Here is a 21,875-nt window from a genome sequence, read left to right on the forward strand (position 1 = left end):
GTGTAGACATGGTTGTAAGGAGTTTTCCTCTTGCTGTCGACCAAAGGAGTTAAAAAGTGATATGCACCGCTGGTCTGAAGGCAAAAACAAAGTGACAGGCTAGCTAAAAATAAAATGGTGGCTAAGAAACGTCAGGGAGTAGTGGACAGATAGACTGTTACAATGGCTTTTAAGGCAGACAAGCCACTCCCCCTGTATGACGATTTTACAACACAGTCCTAGCCAACCCCCTTTTTTCTATGATGTGCTCCATGGGGTGCCGCCCACCTACACAAAGTCGACCGGTCTGTGAGAAACAACAGCACCCGGTGCAAACGTGAGGACGGGAATGACTACGTCATCCCATCCTTGAGTGGCGCAAGCCGCTTCGATCGTGATGATGACGTCATCACGATCGTGAGATGCGTGCGCAGTTTCGACTGTACGCCTAATCTGCCCCCGCAACTTGAAAAAAAAAAAAAAAAGTAAGTTAAAAAAAAAAATCCTTGATTCCAAAGCGCGGGCACGTCACATGCACGCGCAAAGGTGGGGGGGTTATTACTACTGTTGTTTGCATTTCTTTAAACCAATCACAATCGTCTTGGGCGGTGCCTAACTCTGGAGGTAGTGAACGTGGCTCTGCAAAATCATCTCAGGAAGGAACTTGTTTTGGTGAAAAATTTGCACCCCACAAAAGAAAACGCCTCATACAATATTATATTAAGGTAACTGTTGACATGAAGCAGTGGCAAATCCCCGCCAATTGGTCCCAAAAACATAAATGCAAGAGTAAATGCCCAGTCCATGACTAAAGAGACAGTTCACTTTAACACATCATTTACATGCATTACGTGCATTCATCTATCAATTATAGGTAGTTAGTTTAAAACTTGTAAACAGTTACCTTTTAGTGGTTCTAATAAGCCCCTATGTCATCTAGCATCCTTTGACCTAATTTGTTCTGGACTCCAAGTTTACTGGCTGACCAATGTGACTGGTTAATTCATTAATTTCCCTTTAATCATTTTCTGGCCACTTGGGGACAGAAGACTTCTGGAACATGATAACACACACAACCATGACTTTGTGAAGTTGTTATTGGCTGATGTGTTAGCAAAACAATTTCCTTCATATATATGCAACAGACAGAGCAGCATTAACAGTGATTTAGAGTAATGTGTCTGTCCACAATGACGAATCAAAGTACCTTTATCCACTCTTCTTTTAGCTTTTTTCTGCTCCTGTTTGTCACTTCAGTGTTCTGCCTGAGAAATCATCTCCTCAGTCCTCACTAACAGGATTTAACTGGGATATTTCACATTATATGTAACACACGTAACACCTTTATTTACCTTGCTTGGACTTACTGGACACCCCTTAAGATCTAAACCCTGATTATTGGAGTAGTTTCATCATTGTACTTACCAAAGTTGGTTCCCTTAAACTCGTCTCTCTCTGAAACTGTCATTATGAGAGGAGAGGTTATCATTATTTTCAACAGAATCAGATTAATAGTAGTTTTTTTAGTTTAACTTTGGGAAGACAAACTTCTTGTATTCTCTAATAAACAAAGAGCCAAGGTGGTGTCAATGACACATCTGGATGTTGGCTGTGTCATAGGTGGGACCACAGACTTTAGTATTTAAGGGTTTAATTTCATTTTAACAACCAAGAACACAAAGCAGGAACTCCAAACAATAATATCTGATCTTCTTCTACAGCGTCACAAACAACTTTAATATTTTGTTACTTAATGTTGTTGACTTGGAAAGAAACTTTAAGACAATGGTATTTAACTAGGAACTTTACAGGTACATTTGCCCAATATTGGACTCGATCAGTCTCTCTTCAGTTGGATTATGCGACTAAAGAGATCAATAAATGTAAAACAAAATTTTCAAGATGGCTTTCTTGAAAAAATTCTAGTAAATTATTGTTCAGGACTAAAAATGATTTAAAGGTTTACTGTAAGAATACGGTGAGTGTTGTAAAGGATATTGTTTAAAAAAAAAAAAAAAATGACATTATGATTATGACATTATAGGATTATCAATTTCAGGTCATATTGTCCAACCCTACTGCACAGTGATAATAATATGTTTCTAAATGTTCTTAGAGCAAGTGATCGTCATAACTTGTAAGATAATGACTTTACTGGAACTGAGGTGGTTTCCTTGTGAACTTTCCTGTTACAGAAGTGAGATGCTAAATTACTAACAAACTCAGAATACTCATGGAGAGAAATAAGAAGGAAAATGATGAGAGCAGCTTGTAGCAATACACAGGAGTCCAAGGATCACAGCAGCCAGCCTGTACCGTTTTATACCTGTATGTAGAAAACACACACACACACACACACAAGTCTCTAAACATCTCATTAACCTGTTTGGAACGGGCGATTACTTGGCCTGTGGTATTGCTGCTCGTAGAATTCATCAAAAACAAATTGTACCCCAAAATTACTTACAAAAGGACCCCCAAACCACTTAATACTACTGACTTACAGTGTAGGCTACTTCTACAGTAGCATCAGAGGAAGACATTGTACTACTACACTCACCTAAAGGATTATTAGAAACACCTGTAAGATTTCTTGTTAATGCAATTATCTAATCAACCAATCACACGGCAGCTGCTTCAATGCATTTAGGGGTGTGGTCCAGTTCTAGACAATCTCCTGAACTCCAAACTGAATGTCAGAATGGGAAAGAAAGGCGATCTAACACTGCATGAAAAGTGGGATTTTCGTCAGTAAGCGGCACTGTAGATTGTCGTGGAAGTTCAGGTTTACGACTGCACACGGCAATTTACAGGCAACACCGAAAACTGCCGTGAATTGTCGGAAATTGACGTGGGCCTTGCTTGGCAGTTGTCTCCCCATGACACCCCCTTCCCCTTATACTAGGGGAGGCTTTAACATGTAAATGAAAATGCTGTGAGCTATACAAATGCAAATCAGGGTAGCAGCAGGGGGGTTTTACCCCAGGTGACATTTTTCTAAAAGGTATTAACTTCATTTTAAGAAAATCTCTTAAAATAGATCAGGCTCAGTATAGCCTAATTATAGACTCTTACATTTTAGCTTGAATCGATTTATTAAATAAAAGTAGGCCTATGATGAATTACTGTGTATGTCATTAGCAATGGCCAATGATATGTAAAAAAGATACACACAAAAAAACAGTTAGTTTTAATCTAAGTTGCCACAAAGGTAGAAGTGCATTCCATGATTCATTCAGTCTCCTAGAGCTCAACCACTGCGCATAGTGACATGACTACAGTTGGTCATCCAAGATTGTCTGGTGGAATGGAGACAGAGGCACCACTGTACAGTTTTCTAAGAGAAGTCTTTCTGTGACACCAAAACACTGTGCTTCACATAAAGTATATCAGCTTTGTCATTGCATGACAAAGTCCCAAACATTTGTCTTCTTAAAATACTGGCAAATTCAGCACCATATTCACATGTCCATGGCATGCCGGCTCTGCTGAAATGGCCTCATAATCTGGACTTCAGTTGTCCTATGGTTACGTTACGTTGACGGTAAGCGTATTGTCTCACTACCGGTGTTCCCGTCTCACGGACCCTAGTTTGCTGCTAGAGCAAAAACTTACTCAACTCTGCTTTATTGTTTAATTTAGCGACTATTTGCCTGGTTTGCACTTAAACTACACCAGTTATACTCAAGCACTTATAGTTCTCTTCTGCCTCGCTGATCTCACAATTGTTAAAACGCTGTTAGCTACTTTAGCTTAGCCATTAGCAATGGCTAATTCCTCTCCCTCTCCTGCTCTCTCTTGCTCTGTGTGTCAGATGTTTAGCTATTTCTCTGCCTCCTTTAGTGATAATGATACATGTAATACATTTAGTTTATTCACTGCTCTGGAGGCGAGGCTTAGTGAGTTAGATGCACGACTCCGCACAATGGAATCAAAATTGTATGCTTCCGTAGCTAGCCAGCGCCCTGTAGCTGGTGCGGGCCAACATACTGTAGCTTCTGTTAGCAGTCCCCCGGCAGACCCCGAGCAGCCGGGCGAGTGGGTGACTGTCCGAAAGAAGCGTAGCGCTAGCTCTAAACCGAGGAGTGCACATGACGGCGGTCGCTCTAAACCGGAGCGTCTTCGCCTCTCTAACAGTTTCTCCCTACTCAGTGATACACCTGCTACTGATGTGGGCTACATAGATAACTGGGGCACGTTCTGGGGAAAGCCTGGTCTGACAGCCCGGTCTCATGGAAGTTCGTGTAAATGTGACGTTATTTGAATCTATTGATACTTGTTCACGGAGACGTTTTTGTTTTTTTTTACGTGGTGGACAACACGAAAATGTGAAGTAATGTATTTAAATGGGAAGCATATTTCGTGGCCACAGAACGAAATTGTAGGGAGTAATATAAAAAGCCGAGGTTGGTCGGGGGTGGTGGATGGGTCAAACAACACAGGACTTTCACCCGGGCGAGCGGTGGTGGATGGGTCAAACAACACAGGACTTTCACCCGGGCAAGCGGGGATTGCGTCCCATTTGCGGCGTTTTGTTTCCCGGGGATGGCGTCCCTGCGTGTGGCGTTTTGTCCCGCGTGTTACTGTGGCGCGTCTCCCGGCGTTTAAGGCGCCCTTTCTCCGGTGTTTAAGGCGCCCTTTTCCCGTAAGTTTTTTCATAAACCCAACCTCCGCCATCCCGCTTATTGTGGGCGTCCCCAGCGGCCGTCTTTGCGGGTCGCTACGGCGGCCGCTCCTCGCGGCTTATGGAGCGTCCTTTTCGGCCGCCTTCGCGGGTCCCCAGCAGGCCACTCGCTGGCGCCCGGCTTATGGAGCGACCTTTTCGGCCGCCTCCCGGCGTCCTTTCCCCGAGAAAATAATGTGACATTTACACGTAAAAAATAACGTGACAGTTACACGTAAAAAATAATGTGACAGTTACACGTAAAAAACGAGAAAAACGTCTCCGTGAACACGTATCAATAGATTAAGAATAACGTGGACATTTACACGAACTGCCGTGAGACCGGGTTGGGTCTGATTAGGAGAGACAGCATTCATCCCACTCTGGATGGAGCCGCTCTCATATCAAATCTGACCAAGTCTATTTTTGGTCATAAACCATGACAACCCAAGTTTGATATTAGTAAACAGAGGTGCAGTGCTACGCGCTCCTCTGTGCTTCCATTAGAGCAGTCGCCCACTCATAGTCTAATAACCACGGTGTCTGTCCCCCGACTCAGATCAGTTAAATCAAAGGTAAACAAAAGAGGTGCTATACTTAACAACCTATTTGGAATTAAAACAACCACTGCAATGATAGAACAGAATAGGAAAATTAGATGTGGACTATTAAATATTAGATCTCTGTCTTCTAAAGCAGTATTAGTAAACGATTTGATATCAGATAATCAAATTGATCTATTCTGTCTTACCGAAACCTGGCTGGGCCATGAAGAATATGTTAGTCTAAATGAAGCCACTCCTCCCAGTCATAATAATACTCAAATTCCTAGAGGCTCAGGCCGAGGAGGGGGAGTTGCAGCCATCTTTGATTCAAGCCTGTTAATTAATCCTAAACCTAAACTAAATTATAACTCGTTTGAAAGCCTTGTTCTTAATCTTCAACATCCAACATGGAAAACGGTACAGCCGATTATATTTGTTGTTGTTTACCAAGCTCCAGGTCCGTATTCTGAATTTTTATCTGAATTCTCTGAGTTTTTATCATGCGTAGTCCTTAAATCAGACAAAGTACTTATTGTAGGTGATTTTAATATCCATGTGGACGTTGACAACGACAGCCTTAGTATTGCTTTCAACTCACTACTAGATTCAATTGGTTTCAGTCATTGTGCATAAGGCCACTCACTGTTTTAACCACACCCTCGACCTTGTGCTGGCATATGGCATGGAAATTGAAGATGTAATAGTATTTCCGCAGAATCCTTTTCATTCAAGACCATTTCTTAATAACTTTCAATTTTTTACTACCTGACTATACGAAATTAGATAAAAGCTTCTACACTAGATGCCTATCTGACAGTGCTATAGCTAAATTTAAAGAAGATATTCCAACAGCATTTAACAAAATTTCGTGCCTTAATATAACAGTGGACCTTTATGTTAACTTTAGTCCCTCCCAAATTGATAATTTTGTAGACAGTGCTACGGCCTGGAACAAGTTACTCCCTGACATTTGCACTATTACAGATATAGCTCTTTTTAGATCCAAACTCATTTATTTAGAATGGCTTTTAGTATGTAGTAGTGGTGTGACAATTTTCCTCTCCTCCTCCTGTTTCTATGTAACCTTTTCTGATTTGACTGTTTTTTATGTTTCATTCTTTCTCATGTTTTTTATTCTTGGTTCTTGATATAAAGCACTTTGGATAAATGCTGGTTGCTGTAAAATGCTATATAAATAAATGTTGATCAAACATTATCATCATTCATGTGTTAGGACGCTACCAATGAAAAGTCGAAAATTAGAATGGAAGTAGAGAACAGAACTGATGGTGGTGGCCACTGCACCACTGCTCAGGAAAATTGGAGACCTGGCACTGGTTGTGGATGGCTGCTCCATTTCCCCATCTGCTGAGGTGTGCAACCTGGGCGTCATCCTGGACTCCACTCTCTCCTTTCGGTCCCACATAAAAAACATCACTAAGTCCGCATTCTACCACCTCAGAAACCTCTCAAGACTCCGGCCTTCACTCACTCATTCAGTAACTGAGACACTCATCCATACCTTCATCACCTCCCATCTGAACTACTGCAATGGTGTCCTGTCTGGACTGCCCACCAAGGCCCTTAGCAGACTCCAGTATGTCCAGAACTCTGCTGCCAGGGTTCTAACCCACGCTAAGCCCTGGCAGCATATCACTCCCATCCTCCAACAGCTCCACTGGTTGACAGTCAAGTCACGCATCAACTACAAGATCCTTCTGCTCACCTACAAATCTCTCCATGGACTCTCACCATAATACCTCACAGATCTCCTCCACCCCTACACTCAGTCACGTTCCCTGCAGTCCTCTGACAAGGACCTGCTGGACACCCCCCGCAACAGGTTGCAGACTTTTGGGGACAGGGCTTCCTCTGCCAATGCTCCCACACTCTGGAACAGTCTACCGCTCCACTTCTCTGCCCCATCCCTGTTCAAAAAGCAACTCAACACATTTCTTTTCACTAAGTCCTTTGACCCCTAACCCCCCTCCCCCCCTATTTGTTAGGCGACCTTGGGTACCATGAAAGGCACTATATAAGTCCAAGTTGTTATTATTTTAACTTTGTAGCTTGTTTCGCTGATAACAGCTGGATCCTATCTTCAGCTCTAACGCTGTTATTGAATGAGTTGTGTGCATCTTTACGCACGGTGGGTAGCCTTTACTTGGATAAAAACATATAGTAGTTGCTGTTGATAGTCTACCTATACCTATCTAGCCACGACTTCCCAGGCATTAATATTTTTCCTATATGTGATCATTCCGGGGCTCCGTAGATTACTGTTAATATTGTTGCATTTTAAAACTGAAACTTATAATGGTGAAACCATGGGAATTTCTTTCTCACCGGACTCTGCAGCAGCCACTTTCCTGTCTTCATCAGAGCGTATCTTTGATTCAACACTGCTGGCTGAGGCATCAGGGACATTTGCATATAAATTATCCTCATCATGGCAAATCATCTCCATATTTTAGCCACTGGAGAGTGATGAAGGTGTTGGTCGAAGTGTTTTCTTTAAATGATGCTGATCTCTGATCAGATTCTTGTTTTGTTTCTCTCCAACATGGTCTACACAGCAACTCTCTCTCTCTCTCTCTCTCTCTCTCTCTCTCTCTCTCTTCCTCATTTTTTCAGTTCCTGTATTACTCAACTTATAACTTGAAGTTTTGACTGCCAGGGGCTAGAAGGGGGCACGGGTTGGCACTGGCCCTCCCTGAAATATAGTTTTGAATCATTTTTTTCCTTGGGTGAGATATTTTAAGGTTTTACTTTTAAATACCTTTGCATATACATGTACATTTTTCATTAGTTTTGCGTGATGTCCATAATTTGGAAGAATTAACTTTTCTATTAACACAACACTATCCCAACTGGCAGTAGCATGGCCATTTTACGCGCCCCCATTAAAGGCTCTGTTACATCTTAAAAACTCATTCATTCATCTGCACACAGTGATTTTGCTGGATTGTAATTATGTTAAATCAGAAACGACGGCGGCGAGGAAGGTTGCCTCTGCCGAAGTTCATAAATACCTGACAATGGGCAGGGCATTAACCATCTTAAACCATGGTAACTTGCCAAATAATATATATATATATATATATATATGTATGTGTGTGTGTGTGTGTGTATGTATGTGTGTGTGTGTATGTATGTATGTATGTATATATATATATGTGTATGTGTGTGTTTTTTTTCCTCTAAGATTATTGGTTGGGCATTTTAGGCCTTTGTTATACAGGACAGCTGAATATTGAAAGGGAAAACAGAGGGGGAATGACATGCAGCAAAGGGCCGTAGGCCGGAATTTACACCTGTGACTGGTCTGAGCCTTAGTACATGGTCAACCAGGTGAGCTATCCAGGTGCCCCACAAATAACATTTTTAAACCATAAATGTATCTTTTATTTTTATTAAAATTTTTTTGATACCAATTGTCCGCATCAGCTTAGACGAGCCAGAGAGCTAATGCTATGCTAGCAAGATTCAAAGTCAATAACATCGTGCACGGTTGGCAATCAGTAAATATAATTTGACAGTACGTTTAACAATAAGACAAGCTAGCTATCAGCCATGTCATTGTCCCAAAAACAATATAACGATTTCCAGGAACAATTATCCGCCATGTGAGATAACGTTTTTCCACAGATAACGTTTTTCACTGTGAAACAAAGTCAGTTCAGAGTGTAACTGACTTCCTGCAGCTGTGTGTTAGCGCCATCCTGTGGTGTTCAGAGGACGCTCTTTTAACTTGGATGTCCGTTATCTTCCTCTTTCTTTGTGTTGGCGTTCTAAAGTGGATTTCTGAGGACTATGGTTAACTGCTCCTCAGATCTCTGCAGGATAAATCCAAACAGCTAGCTGGACTATCTGTCCAATCTGAGTTTAGATTTGCGTCGCCCATGACAATTGTGATTGGTTTGGACTAGCCAGATCCTCTTCTGCAGCGCTGTGGATGAAGGTCTGGCAATGCCAGACTACAGTCAGAGTTGAAATAACAGATTCACATTTTTCTTCTCTTTTAATGTAGCACATTCATTTAGACATTTAGGTAGACCGTCAGTTACACCAGAACTTCTTTAGTAGGTGTCCTATAACACTTTTTTATGGACACCCTGCAGCCAATCAGAATCAAGTATTCACCCAGACCATGGTTTAATGTTTTATAACCCCTAATCTTCTAATATGACCACCACCTTCTATAACTACATCACACACCACACCCACATTCAGTCTCTGCTGGTAGATTGTGATGGATAAATAACTTTCAAAAATTGACATTATACTTACACTAGAGCTGTATCTGTATGAATATTTGTACAAAAACGGTACCATTCTTTTTTCTTCCATGTCAGGAAAGCTAAGCTGTACATACTGTTTCAGAGCAGCCACACTCAACAATAAGGTGTGAAATCTTGACCCTTTTTCAGCTGTGTCAACTTCTCATTTTTGAAAATATGTTTCAAGAATTTCCTCTTTGTCAAATAGTAATGCTTGGTTTCGAACTTTGACCATGGCGGGGAACCGAAGAAGTGAAGGAAATATGAACAGACCTGGTAAAAATGGATCTCAGTTTGATCTGCACCTGTGTGTTTAGCTGCATCAAAAGTAATCATGTGAAAAATGTACTTTTCCAAACAAATGCCTGCCAATGGCCCCTCACCACCAAGTGACTCTGCATGAAGTAACACTTGTGACAGGACACTCGGCACTATGGGGGATGGTATAAATCAATCAATCAATCAAATGTATTATTAAGTGTAAAATGACCATTATACATGATCTCAATGCATTTTACAATTAAATAACACACAGCAACAAAACAATTGAACAGCATTAAACTAGTAATAATAAACAACACAAAACCAGCAACATAAGACATTAACTCAAAAGGTTTTTTTGTGAAGGACGCTGAAAGGATGGTGTGCTATGATTGGCTGTAATATAATGAGTAGCAGTAGGTTTTCAATTTAGATTAAAAAATGTCAACATGTAGTGAGAGGCCATTCCAAAGATGAGGGGCAGAATGCTCTATAACAAAAGACCAGTATCAAGGAAGCGGAGAGAGCGTGCCAGTGTTCATGATGTTATAAGCTCAGATAAATAAGGTGGTGCGAGTCCATGCAGGGCCTTATATGTTTAAAGAAGAACCTTAAAATCAGCTCTAGCACTGGAAGCAAGTGAAGAGAGGCCACAACGGGTGTTATATGATCATATTTTCTAGTTTTTGTCAGGATTCTAGCTGCAGTGTTCTGAACAAGTTGGTCTGTAGTTGCACAGTTTGGAAGACCAGTAAAAAGGCAGGAAGACACAAATGCATGTATTACAGTTTCAGTATCACAAAATTAAAAGATGGGTTTAATGTTTGCAATGTTACTGAGACAGAAAGGTGCTTTCTTGGTAATGGCCTTGATTTGAGACTGAAATGTCAGGCATGGATAAAAAAAATGACACCAAGGGTTTTGATGCTTGAGCTTTCAGAGATAATACAGCCATCAATATTAATACACACATTCTTAAACAAGTGGCCATGTTTGGCTGGTCTTACAACTAATAGCCCTGTTTTATCAGCATTTTACAGCAGAAAGTTCATACCACCCATCTTTTAATGTCTGATACACATGCTTCTAAATTTAGGAGTTGGGAAAGGTTGTTTGGCTCTATGGGTACATATAGCTGGGTATCATCAGCATAGCAGTGATATTTAACATTGCATTTGCTAATAATGTTAGCAAGGGGAAGCATATAGATAAAAAGAGCATTGGGCCAAGGACCGATCCCTGGGGTACACCAGATTTCACTCTAGAGGAGTCAGAGTTTTTATTGTTGTAGTTGACATGTTCAGTTGTGTTTGATAAATATGACTGAAACCATGGGAGGGCTGTCCCCTGTACACCAATATCATTCTCAAAACAGTGTAAGAGTATGCTGTGGTCCACAGTGTCAAAAGCTGCACTCAGGTCAAGGAGCAGCAACAGAGATGTTGAGTCAGAGTCAGAAGTCATTAATAGATCATTAACTTCTTTGGTCAAACCTGTTTCAGTTGAGTGATAGAAAGAAAAGCCAGATTGAAATTTATTGAAAAGATTGTTGTTGAATAAGTAATTTGGCTCGTAACTGCCCGGTAAAGGAGTTTTGACACAAATGGTAGATTAGAGATTGGCCTGTAATTGTTAATAACTTGTGGGTCGGTATTTGTTTTTTTAAGCAGCGGTTTAATAACAGTGGTTTTAAAAGCTGAGGGCAGAGAACCCACGCAAAACATAGTAATACTAATGATTTTAAGAATATATATACTTAAAACAGAAAACAGCTCTTTAAAAGGTTAGATGGTAATGGATCTAGTATGCAGGTTGTATATTTAGATGCAGTTACCAGACTGGCAAGGACCTCAGGGGAAATAGTTTGGAACTGTGAGAGACTGCAGTTGGTCTGGGTCGCAGTGCCAGGATCCACCAAGATACTGGAGAATTTGTAGCCTGGATTCTGAGATGAGTATGGACCAGTGAAATTAGTGAAATAGTGTGCTTTCGGGGGTCTTTGGTAGTGATTACAAGAATGGATTGATGAGTTTTAATAACCATGGATAAGTATTTGAAAGTTGAGAAATCTCTGAAAGTGCATTTAGTTCAGGAGAACTAGTTTGAATGTATAGTTGCAATACCACCTCCCTTATTTCCTTCTCTAGTAGAGAATAAGAAGCTGTTGTCCTGAGGAGAAGCCTCAATAAGTGTTGCTGAGGCACTGGATGAGAGCAAACATTCATTGAGGAATACGAACCGTAGTCCATACTGAGAAATAAAATCATTAATGTAGAGACTCTTACTAGAGAGTGATCTAATGTTTAATAACTTTAATTTTAAATCACCAGAGCAGGACATGAGAGAATGTCATGTGTCCGGTTTCGACATTGTCTGTTGGCGAGGAACAGCAGTTTGATAATTGTGCAAACTGAGTTGAGTACGCCCAGGTGAACTCTGAGACAAGCAGGAGACATCACTTACCATGCACTCCAAACTACAAACTTTAAATGTGCAACATCTCCAAAACAATCATTACTTGCAATGCAACACATAGTATTTACTTTTTAAACTGACTGATGAATGCATGTGTCACTGTAAAGGAGGAAGTATATCTTCATCTGTATCTCTGTGGTTTAACACTGACCAATTCTTTTGTGTTTTATCATTTCGGCTTTTTGCTCTGTGTATATGTGGTTATTGCTAAAAGTTTGCTGTATGTAGAGACTATAGAAGGTGGTGGTCATATTAGAGGGTTAGGGATTATAAAATAGTAATGGTTTCTGATTTTACATAATGACAATCTATCAAAACTGCATGTGCAGATGAACACAACAAATGTTTTTTTCAGCAGATATCTTAGTTGTAACAGGATAAAGCTAGCAAAGCAGTTTGGTGTTTATATTTGTGGTAGTTATTCAGTTTGGGAAATCCCATCTCTACAAAGCTAACATTAGCTTAAAGTGATGGTTCGGAGTAATTTTTTTAAATTTCACCCTAGGGTCCTTTGCACCATGACCTCGAGCCAAACACGCCCCCAGAAGCTTTTTTCACCTGGGTCGAACATTGGGAGAGTTAGCGTAGAGTAGCGTTATCAGCTGAATAGCTTAGCGCAGCGGCTAATGGATCCGAAGTGTCTCTTAACATTACCCCACTAATAATGCCCGAAATGATACCAAACGTCTACAGTAGTACAAATAGGTTATGCACTCATAAAACGATGGATTGTAAAGTTTGTAAGTACACCAGAAGTTTATTAACACTTGCCTGACATTACCTTATTTAATCATTAAATTAATAAATATTTTTGTTGCATCTCTTTTCGGTGTTGTAATTTGTAGACGGCCCTAAGCACTCTTACTGCCTGGTAGTAACAGCAGCAGCAGCAGCAGAGAGCAGAAGCCAGCAGGCAAGTGTTCATAAACTTCTGGTGTACTTACAAACTTTACAATCCATCGTTTTATGAGTGCATAACCTATTTGTACTACTGTAGACGTTTGGTATCATTTCGGGCATTATTAGTGGGGTAATGTTAAAGGTCCAATATGTAATATTTGTACTGTAATAAATCCAAAAATGACACCAATGCCTCATCAGATATTAAGGAAACATGTTAAGCTGAAATACTATCTTTTCTGACAACAATGCTAATGTCAGTATTTTCTCTTTTTGAAATTTACATTCCGTGACGGAATTTCTGTTTATGTTTTGATCTGTGTGTTGTTATCAACGGCCCAGTTTGACAGCCAGGCCGGGTTGCTAGATATACCTGTAAAAACGTAAACCCAGCACGCTACAGCTGTAACGGTAGTACAGCCATGAAAGCAGCACACAAACGAACAGGATAAATGGAGATAGATTCTACCCGACCTAAAAAAACAGTTGCGTGACCAGAGACGTAACAACCCCCTGGTAAATATTGGAGATGTATTTGAAAGATGGAGACAGCTTAGATCCCAAAAGGACGCAGAATTGGCTTATTTCCTCCTGAACAGGTAAGCATAGCTTCAGGCTGATTTATCACAGCCACTAGGGAAGGGCATTTTATGTCATTTCAACATTTGTGTACTCACATTGAATTATATAGCTAGAGTACCCGAGTTGGTTACTTGCAAAAACAATTGAGACATAGCCAGTAAAGTGATCCCGACTGGTCCTGGCTAACGCCGCCATGCTAACCCTGCTAACGTTACCGGGAGGACCAGGCAAGCGGGCCATGGCTGTTTACAACGTGTAGTTCCAACCCGGTCTCACCTATTGTAAATATCAACGTTATTCTTAATCTGTTGATAACGTGTTCAGGGAGATCGTTTTCGTTTTTACTTCGGGGGAAAGGGACGAATGTCACGTTATTTTCGGGAAAGGGAGGCGGGCGGAAGGAAGCTCCATAAGCCGCGAGGCGCCCGCGAGGCGGCCCGCTGGGGACGCGCTGGATGAGGCGGCTACGTAAAAACCGACAAAACGTCTCCATGAACACGTATCAATAGATTAAAATAACGTCACATTTACATGAACTGCCATGAGACAGGGCTGTTCAGTCCGCATGGTGGTGGTATTTTTAGCGGTTCCTATTGTAATTCTAAGCCGAGGAAGTGTGCCTGACTGGCGTGTGGAGAGGACGGTGAGGCTGTTGTGTTTTTAGCGGTTCATACTGTAATTTTAAGCCGAAAAAGTGTGTCTGTCAGTTGCTTACGGAGCTCCGCGTGAGCACGGGCTTTTATGACTGTCAATATAGCCAGCATCTAACGTTAGCTACTCCGCTGTGCTGTGGAGTAATGTCTGGCTATGTGAGAAAAACGTCTAGCAACATTGTTGTGAATGCTGCGGTCTCAGCCTGGCAACCTCCGTGAACTTCGAGTCTGGGCAGGAGGGGGCGGGGGAAACGACTCTCCAGTATTTTGAATTGGTAGTGCAGTAACTATTTTAACCGCTAGCTGCCAGTATTACATACAATATTACATATTGCACCTTTAACGCCACCTTCAACGCCGCCTTCACACTGGCAGTTGAAATCAGCTCCGTAATACGCAATACGCCCCCAGCGGACGTCGTACTACACGTCTGTAAAGTGTCGGAAGGGTCGGAAGCGAGTGGAACAAAAATGGCGGAGAAATTAGAACGGTTGATTCTGTCAGTGTCAGAATGTACAATTTTGTATGATCTATCTGATGAGGGTTACAGAGACATAAATCGGAAGGCTGCTGCGTGGAGGAAAGTTGCTCAGGACGTTGACATGTCAGGTCGGCTAAATGTGATATAGTGGTATAATGTCAATAGTTCGATGTCTGTTGCTAACCAATTAGCATTAGCAGGTATCCTATGCATTGTTGATTGAAAACTCACGTAACATATTGACTGTAAAAACAACGTATAACCTAGCTAGGTAGCTTGATTAAAAGAGCCCAAACCATCCCATCCCTGAGAAGAACTTTTCTCATACTCCAAAATGAATCAATCTTGTACCCCTTTCTATACACTATGTTGTAGCTAGCTAGTTAGTGTTTCATTATCATTACCATTGTGTTCCTGTGTGACTAGAAGTTTGAATTTCCTGTTTGGTTTCTATCTATCTATCTAACTATCTATACACACAAAAAGTGTAAATAGGGGCAGTGTTGTGCAAGTTCATACTTCTCATGAACTAGTTCACACGGATGGATTAATTAATTAATTAATTAATTAAAATGTGCTGAACATTGTCTGTGCTTTTCAGTGGAGGATGTAAAAAAAAAGTGGAGGGACCTCCGTGATGCCTATGTGCGGTATAGGAGGGAGGACCAGTCCAGGCGGGTAAGCGGGGCTGCTGCCTCTCAGAAGAGGCCCTGGCGCTATGCCCAGATTATGTCCTTCCTCCTTCCATTTATTACGCCACGGAGGACAACCTCCAACCTCACTGAGACAGAGGGAGAGACCCAGGAGGGAGAGGGAAAGGGAAAGACCCAGGAGGGAGAGGGAGAGACCCAGGAGAGAGAGGGAGAGAATCAGGAGAGAGAGGGAGAGAACCAGGAAATAGAGAGAGTCACAGATACAGATCACACACACGAGAGCGTGCGCCCACACGAAATAGAGGGCACCCCAGACCTGTCAGGGGAGCGCAGGCGTAGGCGGCGGGTTGTCTCTGCAAGCCCCTAAGCGTTTGAGCAGATGATTGTGACTGCAATAGAATCTGCCAATCAACCACCAACACAGGAAAAAAAAACACTGCTACAAAGCTGAAAATGCACCAGCTGATCTATGAAGCTGAATTTGAGTGTAAGCATTTTGTTGTGAATGTTCTCCACACTGGCATTGATAATGTGTAACATGCTGCCATCTCACCTTTTCATTTTTTTTTATTTGTTTTTTGTTTTACAGAATCTGGTGCATCTGGTGGAGCTGAACACACACACACACACACACACACACACACACACACACACACACACACACACACACACACAGTAGTATCATTAGTATAATAAAGTTCACTTTAACTATTATTCAGTACTGTGTTTTATTTTTGCAAGAGAGAGAGCTAGAAGAGACTTCGACACAAACACTAATAGAAAGCGTATGTAGAAAGTGCACATGATTACTTGCATACTTTACACTTATGTTACATACAATTAATGACATGAGTTTTCTACTTGAATTTTTTTTAAATAAATTTAGTTAGCAAATGAAATGACACAACACTGACATGGAATTGCAATTTATGACATTGTGGTTGGCCCTTAAAAGGGCCTTTTGGTTATTGTCTGTAATTATGACACAGGATCATGTCGGTGGACACCGCCCACCTCAGAGGAAAAGTAGGTGGTATAGGTCTCTCTGACACGAACTGCCTCCGCGGAGGAATTATTGGCACCTTGTCGGATGACACTGGGCAAGACAACACTGGGGGGTGGGTTGGGCGCTCGATTCTCCCTTGGTCTAGAGGGGCGTGTTGGAGCATCACGGCGAAGAAGGTTGTGGAGGACACAGGTTGCCTTCACGCACACCTCCACATTGTGTGGATGCTGCCACATCACACAATGGTAGATCCTGAACCTGGCTGCCAGCACACCGAAGGCTTGCTCTACCACCATTCTTGCCTGAGACATGCGGTAGTTGAACATCCGACGGCGTCTGCAGAGGTTCCTTCCAGGATATGGACGCATCAGGTTACGGCGCAACGGGAAGGCTTCGTCCCCCACAAAGGTGTGAGGAAGTGGCCCAAGATCCTCTGCTCCAGCGATGATGGCATCTGGTGGGACTCCCAAGGTGCCTTCCTGGAGAGCGCGACCAAAGGCAGAGTCCCTCAGTGTGCCTCCATCACTCCCACGACCATAGGCACCCACATCAATAATGCGGAAGCAGAGGTTGGCATCGACAACCGCAAGGAGCACGATGGAGAAGGTCCCCTTTTAATAAAAAAAAAAGGGAGCCTGAATTGGGTGGTGCCACAATCCTCACATGCTTCCCATCAATGGCCCCTCCAGGATATGGACGCATCAGGTTACGGCGCAACGGGAAGGCTTCGTCCCCCACAAAGGTGTGAGGAAGTGGCCCAAGATCCTCTGCTCTAGCGATGATGGCATCTGGTGGGACTCCAAAGGTGCCTTCCTGGAGAGCGCGACCAAAGGCAGACTCCCTCAGTGTGCCTCCATCACTCCCACGACCATAGGCACCCACATCAACTCTTGCAATTCTTCTTGTATTTGCTGCTGGTCTGAATTTTTCCTTTGTTTTGTGTGCCATTATTCCTCTTTATAACACAGATATCTCAACCAGGGTATCTCCCACTGAAATCTTTTTCCTTATTGTTTTCTGCTGCAGGAAGGTAATGTAAAAAATGCACTGCTGTTTAAATAAGGACTATTTATTATTTGGCTGTTAGTTTTAATATGTTAGCTCTTGAAAACAAGGATACAACAGGGATTTTTCTTTCTGAACATTCTAGAAACTGCAATTAACATTCCAGAACAGCATGTTACAATTCCAGAACTTTAACCTAACATTGTAGAACTACAACTCAGTTTTGTAACGTTAAAGTTACACTGTTGAAAAGTAAATAACTTGACGTTTCTAGAAATACAACTCAAAATTTTAAAAAAAAAAATAAAAGTGAAGAAAAAAAAAAAAAAAAAAAAAAACCTGATGATTACAACCTTTATTTTAATCTTGGAGCTCAAGATTTTAGAACTGCAATTAACATTCTACAACTACAACTTAACATTCTAGAACTGTAATTAACATTCTAGAACACCATGCTAAAATTCTAGCACTTCAACCTAACATTGTAGAACTACAACGTATTATTTTAGAATGTTAAAGTTACACTCTTGACCTAGATCTTAACATTCTAGATCTTCAACCTATCATTCTAGAACTGCACTTAACATTGTAGAAACTGTAATTAACATTCTAGAACAGCATGTTACAATTGTAGAACTTCAAACTAACATTGTAGTTCTATTATTTATCCGTGTCAGAGTTCCGACTAAGAAAACAGACGTTGCCTAGCAACATGCACCAACATGCCACCTTTCCTCGGATTTCCGAGCTCGGAACTCGGACAACTGTGAGGACACCGAGCAAGAATTCCGATACGGATTCCAAGATGGCAGCGCCCTGTGTGACTTGTAAGTATGAATTGTTGTCATTTTTTTTGGACCGCTTTGGCTGTTTAAATGAAGATTTTAATCACTCGTATTACTGCGATACCTTACTGCGTCTGTTTCACTGCCTGTTGGTATGGGAATCGGTCTTGTTGTGAGAGCAATATTGAATGATGCCTTGTTTGCTAACGTGGCTAGCGTTGCTAACAGAAGATAAACTAAAACATGAAATAAAGTGAAAATTTTAGAAGTTGAAATCACTAGCAGCGCTAGGATTTTGATTATAGGTGGGCCTCCAGAAAACTGAATGGGCCAGTTAAAATAAGCCAAAAAAAAATACAGACAGCCAAACACTAACGTTAATGTTAGCCTACTTGCCTTGCTGGTGTGAGTGGGTGGCTACGGGAGGACTTGATGGGGAGAGGGCGGCCGAGCAGGATGGTAACTCGTCACTTGTAACCGCGTTACTTAAAATGGCAGGAGTTCCCTCCTCCTGCTTCTCAGTGCGTTTCTTGCTGAATTTGAATGAAAACAAGCTGCTTTGCTTTGCGTTTCATATTAGCTAATAGCTACAGTCTGTGTCTGTCTCATTGAGCTTGCTTGAAAAGCTTGCGCGCAAATGTCATTCATTTCATTGGATCACTTGCTGGTGACGATGCAGCCTGCGGGCGGGCTTAAGAGTCCACACGTGGGGTAGAAGCCGCTGATTGGCTGAGAAGCTTTCACTCAAAGCTTTCCTCGGGCTGCTTATTGGATGAACTGCTAGAATGAAAATCACTCACCACTCACTATAGGCCTGGGTCAAAATGGGCGGGCATGGACCTAATATGGGCCCAATGGTAGCGCCTCGGGTGGTTGAAATGGCTGCGTTTTGATAAGATAGTCATAATCATAATAAAAAAAAGTACTGTAAGTGCTAGAAACTTGTAGGATTGGCTTGCACCTAATTTAACCTGATATAGTTATATGTAGCCTACATAAACAAACTATGGTTTTACTAGAAAAGTGTTTTAAGTGGGTGAAATCTTAATGTTGCATTAAACTGGTATTTGAATTTACAGTGTGATAAAGTGTAATAGAATGATACATTGTAGCATACTGCCCAAAAGATTCAGAGTGTAATATACAGTGTTTCATTTTTAGTGTTTATTGATGGGAAGATGGAGCTGTACTTGGACCAGGAGAGGACCCGTCCCTTTCCTGGGCCCTTGTATCAACAACAAGCCGACCCAGGGGCTGGTTACTACTTGCACCAGGGCAACCTGATCTCACAGAATTCCGTGAAATGAACACGGGCCCTTAACTCAAAATCCGTGGCAGTTTCACGGAATTGCAACAAAATCCGTGAAACTGCCACGGAATAATTCCGTTAAATGAACACGGATCGCCAACGGATTGCCAAATTCCGTGATGGGCCCACGGAAGAATTCCGTGAAATGAACACGGATCGGCGAAAAAGAACCACGGGCTTACGTGACACGCGAGAAGAACGGAGCGGTTGGGTTCAGGAAAAGGTCGTGGGTGGGCTTATGGTTCCGTGCCATACGCGGGACATGCTTAAAAAAAACAAAAAAAACCACAACTGACAAACGCATGCCACACACGGGACACGAACTCCGCTCTCTTGGGTGAAAGTCCTGTGTTTTACCCATCCGCCACCCCAACCGACCTCCTTGCGCGGAATTCCGGCCTTACATACTACTCACTACCGTGCTACGTCATCTTGTCATTGACTTTACATTGGTATTGTTTTCCGTGGTGGCCACACGGAATTTTCACACATTCCGTACCACCACCACGGAATGAGCTGTTACCAGTCCGTGCCCATTTTACGGAATTCAGTGAGACCAGGCTGACCAGGGGCTCATGACCTCGGTTAACTTGGTGTGCATTGAAAGCACAAGTGAGATACTAATGCACATGCACTGTTATTAAACCATGAGGGCTGTGCTAACATCTTTCTTTTTCTTTCCGATTCAGAAATCAGCCAGGTGGGAGCCACCGCCCTACTGCCTTCAAATGCCCCACTGCCTGCCACTGCCTCACTTGTCGCCAACGAGACTTTCTTGAAGGACCACACATTATTTCTAATTGACCTCATGCGGCTGCAAATAGAGGCAGAGGGTAAGGGCCCTCCCAGGTCCCTCCATGACCTGAACCAGCGCCTGAAGCTGGCCAGGAAGTCCAAGAAGCTGCTGTGGGAGGATATTGCTGGCAAGCTGAGCCACCATTTCAAGCAGACCTTTGCCCAAGAGAAGGTGGCTCGTAAATGGAACACGTTGGTGGAGGCCTACAAGAAAGTAAAGAAGAACAATTCGTCCACAGGGAGTGGCCCTAGTAAATTTCAGTTTTTTGATGAGATGGATGACCTCTTTTTTGTTTTTTAAGTTAATTTTTTAGGGTTTTTCCCTATTTTTGAAAGTGGATAGATATGAAAGGGGGAGAGAAATGGGGGATGACACACAGCAAAGGGCAGCAGGTTTGGATTTGAACCCTGCGCCGCAGCAGGACTCAGCCAACATGGGGCAAACGCTCTTACTGGGTGAACTAGGGGCCGCCCCGAGATGGATGACCTCTCGGGAGGTCACCATGATATCGTCTTCCCTGTTGTGGGAACAGCCATGGGCCTGGATGTGCGCAGACCAGATGCACTGCAGGTCAGTGTGTCTGCACCAGACATCTCACCTGCACAGTCCACCAGCGCTCCCTCACCTGTGCGTCCGACCAATTCCCCCTCTCCAGCTCCATCCAGCCCTCCATCACCTCCTCTGTCCTCTTGCGTTCCTCCTCCCACTGTTACCACCATGCCCACTGACACCCCAAGGAGGCCACGCAAGCGCCAGAGGGAGGATGACCTGTTGGTATTTCTCAGGGAGTCCGAGGCAGCCTCCCAAGCGGCTTCCCAAAAACGCCACACTGAGACCCTGGCACAAATGAAGGAATCCCAGGAGGGATTCCAGAGGTTGCTTGCCCAGATGGTGGAGAAGATGTAAAATTATGTTGTTTTTGTATTATACATTTTTGTATTTATTTTCTTCTTTCTTCTCGTTATTGTTAATGTATGTTGGTATGGGTTGAATTGTTTACATGCCGTTATACAGTTTATTTACTGTTACTTCCTCATAAAAGATGTGATTTTATTAAATATAAGATTATATACCGGTTATTTACTTTTTAAGTAAATATTTTATTAAATGTAATATTATATATCGTTTATATAAATATATTGGCTACATGCCAACTTACTTTACTGTTACTTCATCATAAAAGATGTGATTTTATTACATGTAATATTATATATTTATATATTTTATACTTTTTATATATTTATCAGGATTATCATTATTATTATTATTATATTATTATTATTATTATCATCACTATTTATCAGGAGTGCCTTAACTTTCCAGTTTTTTCAGTGTTATCCTGTGTTGTTGTTTGTCAGTTGCCCAGACTGCCAGGATGGGGTTTGTGAATGACCCAAAAAAAAGGAAACAAAGCACAGTTCTGTGCAATTTATTATTTCAAGTCATTTCAATGAAATATTGTTTTAATATTAACCAAGCCATGTCATGGTTCAATGTTATCA

This window comes from Perca fluviatilis, chromosome 11 (assembly GCF_010015445.1).
Source record: "Perca fluviatilis chromosome 11, GENO_Pfluv_1.0, whole genome shotgun sequence".
Taxonomy (NCBI): Eukaryota; Metazoa; Chordata; class Actinopteri; order Perciformes; family Percidae; genus Perca; species Perca fluviatilis.